Source organism: Pleurodeles waltl, chromosome 5 (assembly GCF_031143425.1).
Source record: "Pleurodeles waltl isolate 20211129_DDA chromosome 5, aPleWal1.hap1.20221129, whole genome shotgun sequence".
Classification (NCBI taxonomy): Eukaryota; Metazoa; Chordata; class Amphibia; order Caudata; family Salamandridae; genus Pleurodeles; species Pleurodeles waltl.
This window is the reverse complement of record NC_090444.1, coordinates 1,291,638,974-1,291,654,488: the sequence shown is the minus strand read 5'-3', so window position 1 is coordinate 1,291,654,488 and position 15,515 is coordinate 1,291,638,974.

Here is a 15,515-nt window from a genome sequence, read left to right as displayed (position 1 = left end):
CGTTACCATGGGCATAGCATACTCCTTCAAGATTGAGACCCCAGTGCCAACATACAGTGGTGGCAATTCCACCATGCCACAAAGGCAACCGTAGCAGAGGAAGCCTCAGACACAAAGGAGGTGTTACCCTATTTGTGAACCATTTCCTCTGTGACGTCAGTAGGTGACACATGCTCTGTCAAAAATGTAAATGAACCACTACTCTCCAAGAAAGAAAGTATAGGATATTATATTACCTTAGAATAAATCCAATTAGCGGTTCTACTCATTTGTGACGCACTTATTTATGGCTGTGACACACTTTCTCTGAAAGAGTATTGCATTAGTTCTTAATCTCTGATATTCACATAATGGGCGCACTGTTACAAGGCACTTGACTGAAAGTAGTTAAACCTTTGATCTGATCGTGATGGGTCAGTATGGGAGTGTGCTATAGTGTTCATTATGCGGTCAGTGCAATTACCGTGACAGCATGAAACATTAGCATCTAAATTAAATTACGTGAACTTTAGGCCTGTCACTGGAAGGCGCTGTGGAGTGTTAGTGGACACGTTTGAGTAGGCTAAGATGGGTTATCATGCATAATTTATAGAAATATCCACACTACTTAGTACTTCAGTGCTTCTTTGCTTTCCAGTTATGCACTCTTTCCAAGCAGCCAGCCATCGGTGTCCTCTCTTTCCAGATGCTATCGCGGCCAGTCCTTAGTAAATAAACTTACAAGGGGTCACGCATAGGTCGAGGAACCTTTTGAATTGCATGGAGTATCCTAGTCATGCAGTGACCACTGAACCAGAAATCAACATCAATGACCAAGATAAACACTTTATGAAACCACAATAGAGATCATATTAATAAGAAACAACCACTACTCATGAAAAAGGTTAACAAGTTTTATTCCTTATTGCTTACAATTCTAGGTCATCTGTTAGTTCAAAGTTTAATCAAACCGATTCTTTATTAATTCATCAGTTAAAAGACATAGGCCCTCATTTCAACCCGCCGGGCTGAAGACCGCCAGTGTTGGCGGTCTTCCGCCAACCATATTATGACTGCTGGTGACCCTCCGCCCTTTTTTGGACAGAGAGTCACCGGCAGCCATACTGGCGGCTGCTCCACCGTCACCGCTACGTCATCAGAACACCGCTCACCGAAATACGACTCAGTATTCGGCGTGGCGGTGTTCTGGTGACGGGGTGCTGGCGGCGGAGCAGCCCCATGGATCCCGTTCCCTCCCGGAGGGTCACCGAAACAGGTAAGGTGATCATCCTTTAGGGGAGGGGGGTGGTGGGGTCTTGTGTGGTGTGTGCATGCATTGGGGTGTGCGTGTGAGTGTGTAGAGGGGGTGTGTGATTGCGTTTATGTATGCGGGGTGTAATGTGTGTAGGGGAAATGTTACGTATATGTGTGCATGTGTGCATGTATGTGCGCATGTATGTGTGTGAGTGGTGTGAGCGTGCATGAAGGGGGAGTGAGGGGTATGTTTGGGCATGTCTATGTGGGTTGGAGGGGCAGGAGTGGGCAGGGGGTCCTACTAACTGTGCGGGTGGTAGGGGGGTCGTTGGTGTTGGAGGAGGACTCTGGGGAGGGGGAGGGGGAATCCCCAATCAGTGCCAGGAAACAAATTCCCTGGCACTGATACTGCATACCAACATGGATTTTGTGGAGGTTGAAAATCCCACGAAATCCATGGCGGTATGCGGGGTCCTGATACCGCTGGCGGACTAGTGCCGGTTGCCGGCCTGGAGACCGTTGTTTCCAGCCAGGCGGTCGTTACCGCCGTGGCAGACGGTGCAGGACATTGGCGGTTTGGCATATGCCAAACTGCCAATGTCATAATGGGGCGGTAACGACCACCGACCTGTTTGCGGTCTTACCGCCATTTTTGCACCTTCTGCCAGGGTCGTAATGAGGGCCATTATCCCTTGAAGAAAACATATGCGACCAAGCAACACCATAAGCAATGAATATCAGCATTAACAATGTAATTCAGCAAAAAAGTTTGTCAGTCATTTGTCACTGTCCACGTCACCCTTAACAGCCTACCTATCCAAGATTAGCATTAGCATGGGGTCTTCATGCAAAAACAATTTAGAGAAAAACATTCATTTGGAAAAATCTTCCTAAGAATGAATCTCTGTGAAACAGCGCAGTTGGTACCTAGAAGGAAAGGCACAAAATTGTCAGTCACATTTTCACATCTACTTATCCAGGATGGATCAGAAACAAGTCAGTCTTCGTCTTCAGGTCATCAATAGTAAGCTACAAATCAGGCTCACAGATTATGAGCCCAATTCAACACCTCAGACAGCGTCTCCTGACGTCATCAACTTTCTCCTCGCAGTTCTGAGTCCTCACCCCTTGTCATGACGTTTTATTAAAGTCTCCCAGTCCATCCCACTAATTGCTAATTGGTCAGTTTATCGGAGTTATGACTTCAACCTATAGATTTTGTTTACCAAATCTTTCAGTTTGCATATGTCTTGTGTCCCATAAAACTGATTGGTTCTTCTTGCCATGAGAACATCATCCGGCTCTTCAGGTAACAAAATTGTTGCATACAAGTCTTCAGTCAGTGCCTCTATTGTTAGCTTACACTACACATAATTGTATCAAATGTCTTCATCATCTCCTGTCCATTGGTACATTTGCAGAATGTTCTAGATGACCGGCTTGAACTCTGAGCGGTTCAAGGTTGCAATTCCCAGTTACCAGGCCTTTGCAAGGCCTTCGAATTCTCCATGTTCAGTGCAAGCAAGGCCCAGTGAAACCAGGCGCTTAGTCCGCCTAATTTAAGAAGATGAATTAATATAAAACATAGGTTATACATTTCGTTATGACATATTAGTGCATTTTTCTTATACATTTTTCATTACTTTGCATCTTTTAGTTCTTTTAGTACACGTGGTGATCACTCTCCGTGGGCTTATTTTCAAACGCACACATTATTTTTCTACAATTAATTTCTCTATGCATTTTGTTCATTAGTAAACACACACATAAGTCATTAGAAATGTATTGATTAACATATCTGCTCCATCAGTCCCTCCTCTGATGACTAAATATGTCATCACACCTTTCTTATCAACACTTTTACAAATTTGTCTCAGATGTATTTTGCCTTCCTCTTGAGTGTTCCCTATAAATTTGTCTCTTAGGTGGGTCCTCCATCCTCTGATCATTTTTAGTTTTCCTTAATTTTATTCTTTGCCATAATTTGCATGTACCCCATAATCCTAATATGGAAACAATCACAATTAATATTCCCTGGACAATTTTCCATAATCCCCCATTCCGAATTTGACTAAACCAATTTCCCACAGAGGCAAATGCATTTCCAACCTTGTCCCAAACCCCTGGTACTTTCAAATCCTTCAAATCTTTGCTTGAATTAGTTAAGTTAGTAAGTAAGTCTCTTATCTCCTTATCATTCTCTGGAATATATGAGCAACTGTGCCTGGAATTAATCATTTTACAGACTCTGCCTTCTTTCGCTAAAATTATGTCTAAAGCAAGCCTATTTTGAAGCGTCATAGCTCTATCTGCAGCCAATTCAGTATTTAACAGGAGTATTGCCCCTGTAAAGTTTGTCAGCATGTTATCCACAATAGTAGACAACTTTCGTATCTTGATTGCATTCAGAATAACCCCCACAGAAGGAATTATTGCACCAAATTTATCTCCCACAATAGCAGAAGAGGTTTCCCTCCTCTGTCGCTCATGATGTAATTAGGTCACTTTTGGAATTTTCTTTAAATCATCTATCTGATAAATCTCAGGGAAAACTATTCCTAAATATCATGTCCCAAACCATCCTCTTGGAAGACAGTAATAAGCATTAAGTCCACAAATATAGTAAATCCCAGGAATCACAGGGTCCTGACCATTCAGCATAAAAGTCCATTTACTCTGAAACAAAAACACATGCCTACATTCACTTGTTCCCACAAATAAAGTGTCAGTGCTTAATTTGTGGGCTATATTTACAAAGTTTCCTTACATGTAATGCATCTAAAGCTAATTTTCCTTGTGTTTTAATAGCAGTGTAAGCATAATCATTCTTATAAGTCCTTTTCTCCAGCCTTTTCTATAACTTCTCCTTTAGTGCCTTCCTTCTGTCATCAGTATGCCCTATAAAGCTATTTTCTAATGGGGTTAATAAACAAGTTAGGTTGTTACGGTGTGCATAAGCAGTTCCAAATGTTAGTGTTGGTTCAAAGAATTCCATAACTAATACTATATCATGCTCCTTAGCTACTTTACTCAAATATCTAATAATGGGTACAAAACACTAAGAGGGTCATTCTGACCCTGGCGGCCGGTGGCCGCCAGGGCCACCGACCACGGGAGCACCGCCAACAGGCTGGCGGTGCTCCAATGAGCATTCTGACCGCGGCGGTTCAGCCGCGGTCAGAAGCGGAAAGTCAGCGGTCTCCCGCTGACTTTCCGCTGCTCTTTGGAATCCTCCATGGCTGCGGAGCGCGCTCCGCAGCCATGAGGATTCTGACCCCCCCTACCGCCATCCAGTTCATGGCGGGAAAGCCGCCATGAACAGGATGGCGGTAGGGGGGGTCGCGGGGCCCCTGGGGGCCCCTGCCATGCCCATGCCAATGGCATGGGCACGGCAGGGGCCCCCGTAAGAGGGCCCCGAAAAGTATTTCAGTGTCTGCCTTGCAGACACTGAAATACGCGACGGGTGCCACTGCACCCGTCGCACCTTCCCACTCCGCCGGCTCGATTACGAGCCGGCATCCTCGTGGGAAGGTCGTTTTCCCCTGGGCTGGCGGGCGGTTTTACTGGAACCGCCCGCCAGCCCAGGGGAAAACTCGTAATACCCGCCGCGGTCTTTTGACCGCGGCGCGGTAATTTGGAGGGCGGGATCCTGGCGGGCGGCCTCCGCCGCCCGCCAGGGTCATAATGAGGCCCTAAGTTGTGATTAGAATAGAAATACTGAATTTGTTCTTGATTGTAGAATCTGGTTAGTAGCAAACTACAAGTTATGCCATACGTTAGAGGTAAGCTGTGGTACTTAACCCCTTTTTCCACAGAGGAAGGAATTTGCATACACACAAGACAATTCCTTGCATCCATTACCTCCTCATACTCACTCAAGAACCAATAGAATATGTTAGAAGAAAGCTCTCCTTGAGCATTAGTGTAGTCATGCAAATATTTTTCATCTAGCTTGAACCTCTCTAAAGCTGTTTGTGTAATAGTCTCAAGAACAGGAGTAATAGCAGCTTCTTTCATCTCATGAATAGACATACCCACTTTCATTACTATAAACATTATTTCAAATATTGGCCCTCATTTCAACCTCGGCGGTCTCTGAGGTACCGCCAGGCTGAAGATGTTGGCGGTTTTCCGCCAACCATATTATGACTGCTGGCAACCATCCGCCCTTTTATGGACGGAGAGCCGCCAGCAGCCATACTAGCGGTCGACGGTGAAGTGGAGCCTGCTCCACCGTCACCACCATGTCATCAGAACACCGCCCACCTAATACGACTCAGTATTCGGCGTGGCGGTGTTCTGGTGACAAGGTGCTGGCGGGAGAGCAGCCCCCATGAATCCCGTTCCCTCCCGGAGGATCACCAGAACAGGTAAGGTGATCGTCCATTAGGGGAGGGGAGGGGTGGTTGTTGTGTGGTGGGTGCGTGCATGGCGGTGTGCGTGTGAGTGTGTGGAGGGGTTGTGTGAGTGTGTGCATGCATGCGGGGGTGTAATGTGTGTAGTGGAAATGAAACGTGTATGTATGTGTGCATGTGTGCATGTATGTGCGCATGTATGTGTGTGAGTGGTGTGAGCGTGCGTGTAGGGGAGCGTGGGGGGTATGTGTGGGGGTTTCCATGGGGGTGGGGAGTGGAGTGTCCTACTACCTTTGGGGTGTGATAGGGGGTCGTGGGTGTTGGGGGAGGACTCAGGGAAAGGGGTGGGGGAGGGGGAGACCCCAATCAGTACCAGGGAACGAATTCCTTGGCACTGATGGTGCATACCGCCATGGATTTTGTGGCGGTTGAAAACCCTACTAAATCTATGGCAATATGCGGGGTCCTGATACCGCGAAGCAGACTAGTGACGGCCGCCGGGCTGGAGACCGTTGTCTCCAGCCTGGCGGTCATTACCACTGTGGCGAATGGTGCGGGACATTGGCGGTTTGGCCTATGCCAAACCGCCAATGCCATAAGGGGGCGGTAATGACCGTCGGCCTGTTTGCGGTCTTACCGCCCTTCTCTGCACCGTCCGCCAGGGTTGTAATGAGGGTCATAATTTCCACTCCATTGCTCATATACCTACAATATCTAATATTTTTAACTTGATTATTTAATTCAGCCATGATCTGTTAAGAATCAGAAAGTAGAAATAGCTCTTAGTTAAAGTGCAACAGGAAAATCAAAATAAAAAAAATAAAAAAAATACTTATTTTCTCACAATCCAATTTCACACACAGGAACCCTTCTCTCCTTTGTCAAAAATCGGTTAGCAGCTTGTCACATCCAGGTTTTTAAATGCCATATCAGGTTATCAATGTCTTTTCCGGTTTTATTTCCACAGTCCCTCTTTTAGATTTTTCCTCAGATTAGCTCAACAACTCAGTCTATTGATTCCCTTCAGGTTGCATCACAGTCTCAGAACTTCTCTGTCACAGCAAGAAGACATGAACTCGTTTTGCCATTCACTTGTTGCATATGCCCACTCAGGACCTGCGTATCTTCGACTTACAAATCTCTTTCTTTTCAACCTTCGTTCTCCCCCTGATTCTCCTTCAGTTATTTCGTCTTTTCTTGTAGCATCTACTTCTTCCTCTGTTGGCTCATTTATTTCTTCTTTCCAATTTGCAATTCAGGCCAATTGTCTCCTTTCCTTGATCCCTCTGCCAGTATTCTCTTCAAGATTGGACTCTTCTCTTTTACTCTCTCTATGGTGTTTGCTCTTGATGGACCTGCAGCGGGTTCAGGAGGAGTTGGACCACTTAGGCTTTGATCCATCCCAACTCTTTCCTCCTCTTGATCTGGCGCTTGCTCTGCTTGTGCTTCAGCACTGTCTGCTTCTGGGAGAACTCCTCCTGTGCTCAGTTCTCCTGCTGCATCTGTTGAGTTAGACTCTTGTTCACCCTCCTGTATTTCTGCACTTTCGTCTCTTACTGGAGTGATTGACCTGTCTTCCACCAGCATTGGATCAATTTCAGGTTCAATCTGTTCTTGTTCCGGTTCAGGTACAGCCACTTCTTTCGCTGCTCTTTGTGCTCTCAACAAACACTTCTTCATGCTCTTGTGGACTTACCACTCTCTTGGTGTGGCTTGCGTGCATCCAATTCGGCAGTCCTGCATACTTCACAGCTGTCATAGTTGTCCGCACCACCTGGTATGGACCTTTCCAATGCGGCTCTAGGCAAGTCTTTCGAACTTGCTTGTTGATGACGACCCACTCTCCATCACTCAAATTGTGACCTTAGTCATGGATGGGTGGCAGGGTAACAGCCTGCACCTACTGCTGAGAGAAAGATTGAACCCCATCAGCCACACCTTTGCAGTAGTCCAACACCATATCATCTGTAATATTGACAAGAGCATTTGCTGGAATTGCTGGTAACCTCATTGCTCTGCCCATGAGAATCTCATGGGGTGACAGTCCTGTCTTTCTGTCAGGTATATTTCGCATTGACATCAACACCAAAGGTAATGCATCTGGCCATTTTAGATTTGTTGGGGCACACATTTTGGCAATTCTCGATTTCAGTGTACCATTCATTTGCTCTACAAGCCCTGAAGCTTCTGGGCGGTAACTGCAATGCAACTTCTGCTCAATATTTAATGCTGCACATAAGAGTTTGATCATTTCATTATTGAAGTGTGTTCCCCTATCTGATTCTAAAGAGATCAGAAATCAAAACTGTGGTATTAACTCTCTGAGCAACAGCTTTGCAACTGTGAGACTATCATTCCTACGTGTGGGGTATGCTTCAATCCAATGACTAAACACACACACAATCACCAGCACATACTTCAAACCACCACATGCGGGCATTTCAATGAAATCTAACTGCATTCTGCTGAATGGTCCTCCTGCTCTTCCGATTGTGTCTCAAATTTACCGCTGTCCTTTTTCCCACATTTAGTTGCTGACAGATTACACATCGATGACATACTGCCTCTGCTGCTTGTCTGAATTTTGGATTAAACCAATCAACCTTGAACAATCTAACCATGGCATCTCTTCCAATATGTGCTTGGCCATGATAAGACCTGGCCATCTGAGTCAACAAACTGTTTGGCAGCACCATCTGACCCTCCTCAGAAACCCAAATCTCATCTGGTCTTTGAACACATTTAAACTTTACCCACAGCTTTTTTCTTCCTTGTCGGCATTTTCCTGTAATGTTTTCAATTCCTCTAGTGTGTCATTTATTTTCAAAGCAGAACTTGCACAGTTATTTTCTTCTTCAGGCATCAATTCCCACTTGTCTTTAAATGATATACAGTTCAATGCGCAAAACCTTGCGACTTGATACGCATATCCATTTCCCAAGGAAATGTAATCCTGTGTCTTCTGATGTGCACTGCATTTTATCACAGCAATTCCTTCAGGTAACTGAATTGCGTACAACTCTTTTATTCGGTCGCCATTCCTCACTGGAGTTCCAGTAGAGGTCATAAAACCTCGTTGCGACCACAACTGGACAAAATCATGAACAATCCCAAATCCATATTGACTGTCAGTGTACATTGTGACTCTTAATCTTGCAGAAACATAGCATGCCCTAGTAAGAGCTACTAATTCTGCTACTTGTGCAGAATATACACCTGGAAGCCATGAAGCTTCTATTGTGCCTGTAATTGTGCACACAGCATATCCTGCCCTCAGTGTGCCTGTCCCATCTATGAGACATGAACCATCAACAAAGTCAATTTGGTCATTTTCTTCTAAACGCGTGTCTCTAATACCAGGCCTCGGTTTTGTACACAACTCAGTCACCTCAAGACAATCATGATCAACATCTTCCTCTTTTTCAATTTCAGCTTGGTCATTTGGAAGCAAGGTCGCTGGATTCAACACTGTACATCTTTTCAATGTTACATTTGGAGCACCCAATATGCTTGTCTCATACCTTGTCAGTCTTGCACCCGTCAAATATTGAGTTTTCGTCCTTGTCAGTAAAATCTCAACAGAGTGTGGTACCATTACCGTCAAACGGTATCCTATGACTACCCCCTCACATTGGGAAAGAATGACCAACTGCGGCTACTGCGCACAGACAACCTGGTAAAGCTGCTGCAACCGAGTCCAAGGTAGCTGAAAAATAGGCTACTGGGCAATAAGCACCTCCATGGACTTGGGTCAAAACAGACAAAGAAAAAGAATCACGTTCATGACAAAACAATGTGAAAGGCTTTGTGTCATCAGGCATTCCCAATGCTGGAGCTCTGCACAAACTCTCTCTCAATGCAGTGAATGCCCTCATCTGGTTCTCATGTAGGGTAATGGGATCTGTAACTTCCTTATTAGTTAATTGTTGCAAGGGTTTGGCAATTTCAGCAAAATTCAGAATCCACTGTCTACAGTACCCCATCTTTCCCAAAAACATTCTGACATCTCTCTGTGAAGTCGGGGGACTTCTCTGCAGAATTATGGTAATTCTTTCTCTGGAGATTCTCCTCAATCCCTTTTCAATCTGATGTCCCAAATATTTCACTGACTTTTGGCAATAATGCAATTTCACAGGTGAGACCTTATGTCCAAATTCTCCCAAATGATTCAACAGGGCAATTGAGTCATGCTTACACTCGTCCCTCGTTCTGGATGCGATTAGCAAATCATCAATGTATTGCACGAGAGTCGACAGTCATGGCAATTCCAATGATTCCAAGTTCTTTTTCAAGATCCGATTAAACAATGATGGTGACTCTGTATACCCTTGTGGAAGCCTGCACCAGCTGTAGACTCTGTCTAAGAATTTGAAACTAAAAAGAAACTGACTGTCCTCATGAAGAGGCACAGAAAAGAAAGCTTGTGACAAATCTACTACTGTGAACCACTCTGCATCGCAAGGAATCTGAAACAGTATCAATGCGGGATTGGGCACTACCGGACAACATTTAACCACCATGTCATTCACTTTTCGCAAGTCTTGTACAACATGCACTTTCCCACATGGCTTTTCAAACCCATTATTGCTGAATTACATGGGCTGCTCAGCACTTCTTTCAACAATCCTTGTTTTAAAAAGTCTCCAATTATTTGTGCCACCTTCATTAAAACATCTTATGCCATGTTATACTGTGGAAGCTGCGGGAACACTGCATTTGGCTTCAAAGTGATTTTAATCGGCTCTACTCCCTTAATCAGACCTACGTCCTTCCCTGTCAAATCCCAGACCTCTTCCTTCACTGTCCCCTGCAAGTCTGCATGCAATTCTTTCACAGTAAACATTGGGAAAAATTAAATCAATGGGTATTCTCCATTGGGCATTGTTAGTCATCATTTCAGTCGCTTGTTCTTCTTCATCATCACTATTCTTCTGGACCTCTATCCCAGTATCTGAACAGTTAATGGAACATTTTGTCTTACACAGTAAGTCTCTTCCCAATAGGGATACAGGACTTGAATCGCACACCACAAATCTATGCAATCCTTGATAACTTCCAATTTCAACCTGCACTGGTACTGTGATTGGATTGGTCAATTGTCTGTTCTCCACACCCACGACTTGAACTGTCCTGCCTAAAAGAGGTAAATTAGGGATTTCTATGCTTTTTACTGTAGAGCGCGTAGCTCCTGTATCGACCAAGAATGAGACCTTGTAACCCATCACTTTCCCCTTCACAAAAGGCCCCCTCTTATCTACTTCTAGGGATGCAGCAAGCATACAAGCTCCTTTGTCTGAACTGTCGCTCATCCATTCTTCGTTTATCTCATCCTCACTGTAAAATGGAAACTGATGCGTGTGTCATTACTATTGTCTTGTCCTTGACCTGTGACCTGCTGAGTAAGCATCACCTGTTGCTGCTCCACCGGGGCTTGAGGTATCTGCATTTGCTGTCTAGGTACCAGAGGGACCTGCTGCTGTACTGGTTGCCATTGGGTAAATCATGCTCGTGGCACCTGCATTTGCTGTACCGGTAAGAAATTCTGTCCTCAATTCTGAACATTAGGAATGAATCCTTTCATTCTTGGGACTTTCACAGTTTGAAATGTACTGACATCACTTTGCTGAACAACACCATCCTGTGCCATCAACGGACACTCCCGCTTCCAGTGTCCCACGTTTCCACACCAATTTACACAGTAACATATTTTTCATTCCTTGCATGTCATTCTGAACAACCACAGTCCCTAAATCCGGACCACGCATCATGTCAATTCCACGTCCTCTACCTCTCATTTGAGGCTGACAGATAACAGCTCTCTGCTGCGGTGGCATAGGTGGTACTTGGCTGCATTCTGAGGTGTGTGACTATCTAACCACTCACTCAATTGCTGAGCTGATAATCCCTGTAATGAAATGTTGCTCGCATTTGGCACCTGTAGCTGTTGCACCACTGCACCTGAAGCTTCTGGGGTCAAAAGTTTCAAACTCTGACTCACATTCAGGCCATTCACTGCATCTGGAAAGTGCTACAAGTGGACTAAGATCCATTAAAGGTCTAGATCCATTGAAAGTTTGTCCTGCAGATGACATCATCTGCACAGGATCACTCACTCCCCCCCTCCCGAGACTCTGTTACAGTTCATTCTGTTCCCCTGCATCTGATTTCCTCTGCACAAATGAGGGTACCGCTGGACCAACAGTAATTGGTAACGATATTGCATTTGGAGCTGCCCTCACACTTGCACCTGGCAGGAATGTTACCCCCATTGCCTGATTCATGACTGGTGTTATATCTGATTGCGTTCCTGTCAGTGGTGTAAACTTCGGCAAACCCTGTATTTGCACCGAAGGCAATAACATAGGTGTTGGGTCTGTCTGAACCAGCATTGGCACCATTATGCTTGAAACTGTCTCAAGAATTGGCACATCTGGATAAATTCTCTGCAACGAAAGTGGATGTATCCGAGCTTGAACTACAGTAGTAGTTCTTGCATTAGGTGTACTCTGTGCTACCCCTGCAATCTGTCCGCCTTCTGTCTGTGCCGGAGGAGCTGTAGTGGCAGTAGCACTAGTGCCCAGACCCCTCGAATAGTTTGGTAAAGGTGGAGGTCTGTCTCTTAACAGGTGCGTAATGAGATCCTCAACATCAGAATCGCCCACATAAGACCTTCTCTTTTTCTTCCTTCCTCCACTCTCATCCTCTTTAGCACTATCTTCCTTCTCTGCCTCGTCTCCCATGTAATTGCAGGAAACAGTGTGACATCCTGTAATGTCACTGCTCTCCATCTCTTTTGTTCCCTATCCCATCTAGCTTCAGCTAATGATTTCTCTATTCGATTCATCCTCCTTTTGAACTTCATCTCTTGTTGCTGTCTGGCCACTAGCTCCCAAACCGCTAAAGCTTCAAACTGTGCTGGTCTCGGTAATGGCTTCATGTCGTAATTGATCCAAAATTCTCAAATTAAACGTTCCGGGCCATATTTATACTTTTTGACGCAAAACTGCGCTAACGCAGTTTTGCGCCCAAAAAATTAGCGCCGGCTAACGCCATTCTGAAGCGCCATGCGGGCGCCGTATTTATTGAATGGCGTTAGCTGCCGTTAGCCGACCGGCGCTGCCTGGTGTGCGTGAAAAAAAAACACGTACACCAGGCAGCGCCGGCGTAGGGAAAAATGGCGTTCGGGCGTCCAAAAATGGGGCAAGTCAGGCTGAGGCAAAAAAAACGTCTTAACCCGATTTGCGCCATTTTTTTTTGGCGCCCAGACGCCATTAACATGGCTCCTGTCTTAGCAAAGACAGGAGTCATGCCCCCTTGCCCAATGGCCATGCCCAGGGGACTTCTGTCCCCTGGGCATGGTCATTGGGCATAGTGGCACAAATCAGGCCCCCCTATGCCAAAAAAAAAATAAAAAAAAATACTTACCACAACTTACCTTTTCTTCCCTGGGGTGGGTCCCTCCATCCTTGGGTGTCCTCCTGGGGTGGGCAAGGGTGGCAGGGGGTGTCCCTAGGGGCTTGGGAGGGCACCTCTGGGCTCATTCTGAGCCCACAGGTCCCTTAACGCCTGCCCTGACCCAGGCGCTAAAATCCGGCGCAAATGCGGGTTTTTTAGTCCCGCCCACTCCCGGGCATCATTTTTGCCCGGGAGTATAAATCCAACGCAAAGCATCGGAGTCATTTTTATAGACGGGAACGCCTACCTTGCATATCATTAACGCAAGGAAGGTGTTCACGCAAAAAAATGACACTGACTCCATGAACTTTGGCGCTAGACGCGTCTAACGCCAAAGTATAAATATGGAGTTAGTTTTGCGTCGAATTTGCGTCGAAAAAAACGACGCAAATTCGGCGCAAACGGAGTATAAATATGCCCCTCCATGCTCCGGAAACGCTAAATACCCTTGATTTTCAGTTAACTTACACCATTACTTCAACCACAAACACGGTGCTACACCTCGCTTCTCCATCACAATGTAAGCCTGAGCATTTTCCAGTGGGGTTGGAACCCCCACTGATGCCTTAATGTAAGTATCACCCTTCATTGCACTCTTAAATGCCTTGGAAAACTTCATTTTGCCTGCTTTGTTTACTTTTGATTCAATACTGAAATTACTTTTACTCCCAAGATTCCCATCACCCGCTTACTCAACCATTTGCCTCTTACGGACGGCTGGCAATCCGCTCGCGGCTCTTCTCACTACTGACCTATCCCAGCGTGGCACACTCCTACACAGTGGCTGACAAAGTCTTGCGGTTCGTCCTCCTCAACTCGACTCACACAACTAATGCAAATTTTTGAGAGCACTTACCAAAAACAAATAGCTAAAACAAACCTGCTGGTTTACTACAGGAAGGGACACAATCGCTTCAGAGACCTTATGGATTTTCACTAATGGCTCTCTTGGCTCATATAGCTATTCCCCTTTCTGACCCTCCCACATTTGCAAGCAAAATTAGACCCGTGAATTTTTACTCTCAACTGATCAATGGGCCTGTTTTGGAACTCGCCAAATCTCAGTCGAATTTTTTGTTTACTCAATTCTCATTCACACCAATTTGTTGACCACGCCCGATCAACCTACTAAACCAGACAGATTACACCATATAACCAAGTGTCTCCTACACTTGTTAATTTACTCCGGATTCTTAGACCACGCAGGGTCCGTACATCACCAACAACCACGTGGATAATTTCTGAGCACAAAGCGCCACACACATATGAAGTTTGACGACTTCCCTACTCTCATACCACACAGTACGCACACCCCTATTAACCTCAACTGGAGTACGCAGACTCCCTACTTTACCTCACATACCTCACAATTCACCTGCAGTTTGCTTAAGCCTGTGCAAGCGCCACCTACCACTTTCACACTATCTCAAAATGCTGAAAACTGACCCAACTTTACTAGCGGAATCCAGGATCTGGGAAAGTCATTTCTGGGCTTAAGGGGATATCATCTTTGCTACAATTGCCATTTCAGAAAAACAAAATTCAAATCTTATAAAAACACAAACAACTAACCCTAACTTAGACTAGTATCATAACCAGTAATCACCACATAGCTAGTTCTCGAAGGAAATTAACCATCAAGCTGCTACCAAAAACTGCTAGCGCGCCCGGTCCTTAGTAAGTAAACTTACAATGGGACACGTATAGGTCAATTAACCTTTTGAATAGCATGGAGTATCCTAGTCATGCAGTGACCACTGAACCAGAAATCAACATCAATAACCAAGATAAACACATTATGAAACCACAATAGAGATCATACTAATAAGAAATAACCACTACTCATGAAAAAAGTTAACAACTGTTTTCCATATTGCTTACCATTCTAGGTCATCTGTTAGTTCAAAGTTTATTCAAATCGATTCTTTATTAATTCATCAGTTAAAAGACATTACCTCTTGAAGAAAACATATGCGACCAAGCAACACCATGAGCTATGAATATCATTATTAACAATGTAATTCAGCAATAAAGTTTGTCAGTCATTTGTCACTGTCCACGTCACCCCTAACAGCCTACCTATCCAAGATTAGCATTAGCATGAGGTTCTTCATGCAAAAACAATTTAGGGAAAAACATTCATTTGGAAAAATATTCCTAAGAGTGAATCTCTGTGAAACAGCGCCATTGGTACCTAGAAGAAAAGGCACAAAATTGTCAGTCACATTTTCATATCTACCTATCCAGGATGGATCAGCAACAAGTCAGCCCTCGTCTTCAGGTCATCAATAGTCAGCTGCAGATCGGGCTCACAGAGTATGAGCCCAATATCAGCACCTCGGACAGCGTCTCCTGACGTCATCAACTTTCTCCTCGCAGTTCTGAGTCCTCACCCCTTGTCATTACTTTTTTTTAGGGTCTCCCAGACCATCCCACTAATTGCTAATTGGTCAGTTTATCGGAAGTTATAAC